The sequence below is a fragment of the Chinchilla lanigera genome, unplaced genomic scaffold (genome assembly GCF_000276665.1).
Source record: "Chinchilla lanigera isolate Chin_1 unplaced genomic scaffold, ChiLan1.0 scaffold00018, whole genome shotgun sequence".
In the NCBI taxonomy this organism is placed as follows: domain Eukaryota; kingdom Metazoa; phylum Chordata; class Mammalia; order Rodentia; family Chinchillidae; genus Chinchilla; species Chinchilla lanigera.
Window position 1 is genome coordinate 28,574,510 of NW_004955419.1, and position 5,722 is coordinate 28,580,231.

At 49.3% G+C, this 5,722-nt stretch overlaps 1 protein-coding gene across 1 annotated transcript in view; it reads left to right on the forward strand.

Annotated features, from left to right (window-relative positions):
- Positions 1-5,545: 5,545 nt before the first annotated feature.
- The window catches only part of Slc25a51 (solute carrier family 25, member 51), a gene marked incomplete in the record, with an annotated part of 13,995 nt that continues 13,818 nt past the window's right edge, over positions 5,546-5,722 (forward strand). The window contains 1 exon segment of the mRNA XM_013513300.1: positions 5,546-5,722.

The window sequence follows — 5,722 nt, forward strand, 5'->3', positions numbered from 1 at the left end:
CGGTCACTCAGACCAGGAGCCCCACTGTTTACAAGCCCCTAGCGATGCCAGTGTGTCAAATCAGTGGTGCTTGGCCAAGTTCAGGTGATTCTTTTCTTCAGGCATATAAAAGAAGCAAGGATTTAATGCTGCTAATCTCAGCTTCCACATACCCCGGGAGCTTTTAAACATACTGAGATCCAGGTTCCACTACAAATAAATTACATCCACATTGATTTGTTTTCTTTCCTTTCTTTCTTTTTTCTTTTTTTTTGTCTTTTGAAACAGAGTCCTGCTATGTAGTTCAGGCTGGCCTTGAACTCAAGGTGATTCTCCTGCCTCAACCTCCCAAATGCTAGGATTGCAGATGTGTAACACTGTGGTGGACTGACAACTCGTGGTCACCTTGTAACACCCAGCTGAAATGAACCAGCATGCTGGGCGGGAGGCCCACCTGAGGGCTATTGCTGGCAGCATAAGAGGCAGAACAGGAGAAGAAGGGAGGCTGTTGGGAGCTGGTAGAAGCTGTTGGGAAACTGTTGGAAGCTGTTTGGGAAGCCGTTAGGGAGCTGCTGGTTCTCTTGGGCTATTCTGCGGGAGGACCTTGTCATGCTGGCTTTCCTGATGAACTTGGCTGTTCTTGTCGGAGGAGGAGCTCGGGACCTTGTTGTCACCGAGAATGGCTATGGTTCACCTTGGAGGAGCTCCGGTCCTCACTTTGAGCATAACTTCTTGGCTCTAGTGGGGAAGATAGTGCACAGCTCAGACTGCTGGAGAAGACTGTTGCACTGGCTTTCCTGATGGGAACTCAGCTTTCCTCATCATCAGAGGAGCTCAGGACCTCACTGTTGCTGAGGATGGCTGTGGTACTTTTGGGAGGAGCTCTGCTTCTTACTTTGGGCATCACCTCCTGGCTTCAGTTCAGATCCCTTAGCCTGCTAGCACGGATCCTTCATCCCACTGGTGCAGACTTTCTAGTTTCTATCACTGACCTTTGGGCCTTCCCAGCATATATCCATGAGACAGGCCTGCATGAGACATTGTCATGGGATCTAGGCTTCCAGTTAGACTGCGGGAGGCTACAAGACATTACTTGTGGGATCCAGACACTCAGCTGCATCCTTTGGTCTTTAGTGTGCAAACAGATTTCCTGCACTGTCTTGTATATGATTCTTTGGGTGACTATTATAAATAATCTTATAAAATATGTGTCCAGTATAGTATTGTTTCTCCTTGCAAAACCCCAAACTACAATAACTACCATGCCCAGCCAAATCAAAGTCTTTTTCTTTTTCTGAGACAGGGTCTCACTATGTAGTCCAGGCTGGTCTTAAACTCATTTTGTAACCCAATCTGGTCTCGAACTCACAGTGACCCTCCTGCCTCAGCCTCCCAAGTGCTGGGATTATAGGTGTACACATCCATGCCCAGCTCAATCAAAATCTTAAAGGGAGTTTTGGTTTTTATTTTGCAGTGTTGGGAATCGATCCCAGAGCTTTGTGCAAGCTAAGCAAGCTCTCTAACACTGAGCTACATCCCCAGTCCCTAAAGATGATTGCAATGTACAGCAGAGTTCAGATTCACTGACTTAATAGGTCCCACCCACACAGTAAATTAATGAATAAGTGAAACAAGACAATTCAGTAGACTTGCCTTGGTTGACCTTGGTCTCAGTTGTGTGTGCTATATATGTGGATGCAAGTGAATTGCTAGATTGGCTTGGAAATAAACCAAAGGGTTGGCAGTGTAGCTCAGTGATAAAGTGCTTCCCTAGCACAGGCAAGGCCCTGGGTTTCATCCCCAGCATCTCTCTCTCTCTCTCTCTCTCTCACACACACACACACCAAAAAAAAAAAAAAACCAGAAACAAAACTAAAAGTGAGTCAAGAGGAATGGGAGCAGATCTTGGGGTTCACAGACCAGCCATGGTGAAGGACTGCACAGTTCAAGGATATGGGATGCAGGGCTGCCGCACACAGCGGCTCTGGCCATGAGGTCAGCTTAAGGACAGGTGCGTTGCGAGCCCGTTTGAACTGAGCAATGCGAATGAACTGGACGTTGTCTTCTAGGCCCAGAGGACAAAATGTGCATAGTTCAGGGGGTGAAAAAAATGTGACAAGTTCAGGGAAGGGATCCAGCATTGCTGGCCCCATGGATGGAGTCTAGAGAGTATGAAGGGGCGTGGCAGAGGGAGGCCTAGAAGACTGTAGAGGCCTGGGAAATCCGAGCAGAAGAGAAAGAAAGGTCACTGACCCCTTGTTAGAGGATGACCTCAGGTGACCTTATCTGGGCAGAGCCACTAGCAGTGGCTGAGACTACTGATAGTTTGCTAAAGCTGTTCTTGTGGAAATAAAGGCCTGAGAAGACTGAAGATACTTAATAACTTTCTGGAAAACCTTTCCCAGTGGTGGTGGAGGGTGCTTTTGCAGTAATCTATCACCAACATTCCCCTGTCCCTTTTCTCAAAAACCCTGACCCTTTTGGGGGAGGGGCTGCTGGGAATGGAACCCAGGGCCTCACACCTCCCGGGCAAGTGCTTTATCACTCAGCTACAGCCTCTGGTCCGAAGACCCTCCCTTTTAACAGTTCTGTCCTCCACCAGATCGCATTTTGGCAAATGTTCTAAGCACACTTTCTGCCAAGGCCTGTTGAAAGGTCAGGAATGAGTCGGACAGTTCTGCCCTTGTAAGCAGGCAGTGGAAAAGAGACAGCTTCATGACCATAACAGGGTAACAAGTCAGAAACCCTCCCAAACTTTATGCCGTGGAAAGCCAGAGGCAAGAGCAGTCAATTTTGCTTCTAGGAATAGGAAGAGGAGGTGATGGAACTGTTTTGTTTTTTGTTTTGGTTTGGTTTGGGCAGTGCTGGGAATTGAAACCAGGGCTTCCTCGTGCTCACCCTTCCCCGGCTCCATCCAGCTTTGCCACTGAGCTACCCCTGAGCCCTGCAACAGGCCCTTGAAGGGCTAGTGTGTTCGATGTGTTAAGATGCAGTGATGACAAGAACAAACGGGCTTGAGGAGCACAAGGATTTGCAAAGCATAAGAGACTACGGGGTACTGAAGCACAGAAGGTAGTTGGGGATAAGGTGGGGAGGAAGGTAGAGGGGCCGAGACAGGCACAGTCTCGTACGTGAAGTGAAGGAGTCTGGATTGACGGGGGGCTCACGAGCGAACCACAAAAGATTTTTTGTTTTGTTTTTGTGGCACTGGGGACTGAATCCAGGGGCACTCTTTCACTAAGCTACATTCCCAGCCCTTTCTACATTTTGAGACAAAAGTCTTGCTAAGTGGCCCGGGCTGGCCATGAACTTGGAGTGCTCTTGCCTCAGCCTCTGAGTAGCTGGGATTACAGCCTGCGCCACTGTGCCCAGCTTCCAGGGGCGGTTCTTAACTGAGGAGTGACATGATCCAGCTGGGCTAGAGGCTGCTACCTGCTGGCTGACATGGAAGGGGGAGGTACGCAAAACAGTTTAAGGGACTGAATAATGAGAGAACAGTGGATAATGGCAGAAATGAAAGGCTAACTTAGTGAATTCTGAATCAAAGAACAGAGGTACGGATCTCCAACACTTAAATATCTAAGAATAGCCAATTAAGGGTCCTAGGGGGTTCTTCTGAGGACCCCAGAACTGGAGGGGCAAAGGTCTGTGCTGTGGCCTGTGGCATGATGGAGAGGGACTTGCTCAGCTCCAGACTAATGTATTCCTGGTGACACGGGATTTTCTTACTCTTCTGAGTCGGTCATACCCCAACTGTATGCTTAATTTCAATCTTTTCCTTCTCTTTGTTTTTCCACAGCAGAATAGCCTCTCTATTTTAATCTGAGATTAATTATTTATGCTTATGCACACACTGGATGCCTGCCTGGCTTATTTATTTTTTAAATAATACATCTGAATAGGAACTCAGACAAGCTAGGGTAAACACAATTTTGAGGTAAATGCCTTTCCTCCAGCTGTTGCCTGACTGGTTGTTCTAAACCATGGTGTGGCCTTGTCATTTTTCAATGGAGTCCAAAATCTATCCCTTGTACACTAGACACCAGCTGCCTTCATCTGGCAGCTAAGACTTGCGCTATCAGGCCAACACCTACCTTTACAATCTTATCTCCTGCTGCAATGACTTTCTCCACTGGTTCAAATTCCACCCATCCAGCCTCCAAGGACCAGTTCAAACCCCTCCTACCCTAAGAAGCCATCCCTGCTACTCTCTGAAAAGGAAAAGTCCCTCATGTTTCTAAAAATGCAGGCTTCCATATCTGTGTCCTACATTAGACTTCCAGCTTGCTGGAGGGCACCTGCCACACAGCAGGTACCTCCTCGAGAGTTTGCTAAAGTGGGAAGGCATAGTCTCCTACATCCCCAGAAATGCAGGATAGGAAGTCATCCAGCTAGAGCTGTTCTCTAACGCTTCACTCCAGAGGTGCCTTATGAATTCTGAATCGAAGAACAGAGGTATGGATCTCCAACACTTAAATATCTAAGAATAGCCAATTAAGGGCCCTAGGGGGTTCTTCTGAGGACCCCAGAACCGGAGGGGCAAAGGTCTGTGCTGTGGCCTGTGGCCACAGTAAAGTCCCAAGTAAAGTAGACATCATATCTGACAAGCTCCCACAGTGCCTCCACTTTCCAGGCTCGTTTCCATTTCTTCAACTCCTCAAATCGGTTGTATGTGGTCCTGCTTACCAGTTAAAGTCAGAACCACTGCTTCCAGTAAGAATCACTTGCAAAGGCACACAGGCAGGGTGTTACGGCTTCTATCTAGATGTCCCCCAAAGGCCTCGAGCGCTCATAGGTAGAATTTGGAGATGATCGGATCATGGGGGACCGATTCACTGATGAGTTTATAGATAAGAGTGACGCGAGGGAAAGCCTGGTGGGAGGAGGTAAATCACTGAGGGGGCGGTCTGGAAGGGCCTATCTCCCTCCCTCTTCTCTTGATACCTCTCTGCTTCCTGACTGCCTGCCAGGAGCAGTTCTCTGCCTTGGAGCCAGCAACTGTGGAGAGACCTTTACAAACTGTGAGCCACAACTTTTCCTCCTTACAGTTGTGGGTGCTGGACATTGTCTCAGTGAGGAGAAAGTAACTAAGACGCAAAGGTTAGTTTCATCAGGGATTTGGGGCTTAAGGACCATGTACTTATACAGAGTAACTCCCAGGAAGTGCCACGACTATGACTGACCCAGCCCTCCTAATTTCCGGCGCAGTGTTCCAAGATCCCATGAGTTCTCTGAGGTTCAGAGAAAAAAGGGTCTAACAGCGATTTCTGTGTCCTAATGAACACAAAAGCAGTTTTGTGAACTGTAGCACAGTTAGCTGACACAAGGAGTTCGAAGGTTTCGAAAACTTAACCTGGCTACACAGAGAAGCCAGGAGGCCACTTAAGATCCTTCAGTTGCAAGCGCTCCATTTATCACCCAGAACGCATCCTTCCTAGAATCCACCAGCAGGCCGCACACCCGATAACGCGTTGGCAGTTTCTGGCTCGGCGAGGCCACCGTACGACATCATGGTTGGAAACTGGGACTAGCGGCTCCCCACAGTCTGACGTCAGGTGTGAGGGCGTGACCCCCCCACCTGCCCCGCCGCGGCGGACTGCGGCCACAGAAGTACGAGGGCGTCACCCTGTTGTTCGCCGGCTCGGGGCGGGAGGCAGCCCGTTCACGTGACCCGCTCCGCCCGGCTGCTCGGATCAGCCCGGGTGTGCGCCTGCGCGGCGCGGGCTCGCGCGCGGGCCGTCCT